The sequence below is a fragment of the Rattus norvegicus genome, chromosome 11 (assembly GCF_036323735.1).
Source record: "Rattus norvegicus strain BN/NHsdMcwi chromosome 11, GRCr8, whole genome shotgun sequence".
Lineage (NCBI taxonomy): Eukaryota > Metazoa > Chordata > Mammalia > Rodentia > Muridae > Rattus > Rattus norvegicus.
The window spans coordinates 36,360,080-36,360,892 of NC_086029.1; the positions used below are offsets into that span (position 1 = coordinate 36,360,080).

Genomic DNA, 813 nt, shown 5'->3' on the forward strand with positions numbered 1-813 from the left:
AAAATATATCCCCAGATAATGCATTATGAGATTAAAAAATAAAAACTATATCATTGAATTTGTTTTGTGTTACCCATCTACTCCTGGGCATGGGACCTGACCTTTATGATTTGTGTTTCAGTGGGAGAGCATAGGAAGAATGAGTCAGCATATCCTGACCGGCAGCCCACAGTAAAGCACACATACACAACAGGCGTTTTCACAATTGGCAACCTAGAAATCTGCCTGACACCTGAAGACAAATAACAACAGAGTGCATGACCAGAATAACTAATTGGAAGGTGCCAGCCGCAGGGAGCGAGATGTCCTGCACTAGTGGAGCACAGGTAGAGGGTATAAAAGTACACCCCAGATCAGCAATAAATGAGTCGGTTTCTGAATCTCATCAGACTCACAGAGTCTCTGTCATTGATTCTCCAACTTCTGACCCCCTAACCTGAAGGAACATCCCAGCTTTGCACAGTGGCAGTATCGTAGCCAATGAGGTTTATCCAAGGCGCGATTATTGCTAATTGAAACTGAAGGAACATCCCGAGAGCTAGGGCAACATAAATATGTTTTGTGTTAGCCAACTACTACTGGGCATGCGACCTGGCCACAAATGTAGCAGAGGATGGCCTTGTCGGGCATCAATGGGAGAGGCCCTTGGTCCTGTGAAGGCTCAATGCCCCAGTATAAGGAAATGTCAGGGTGGGAAGCCGGGAGGGTTTGGGTGGGTGGGTGAGGGAGCACCCTCATGGAGGCGGGGGTGGGGGATGGGATATGGTATTTCCGGAGGGGAAACCAGGAAGGGGGGATAACATTTAAAATGTA

At 47.4% G+C, this 813-nt stretch overlaps 1 pseudogene; it reads left to right on the top strand.

Annotated features, from left to right (window-relative positions):
- The first annotated feature begins 451 nt into the window (after positions 1–451).
- On the top strand, positions 452–605 carry LOC120095802 (U4 spliceosomal RNA; annotated as a pseudogene).
- Positions 606–813: the final 208 nt, after the last annotated feature.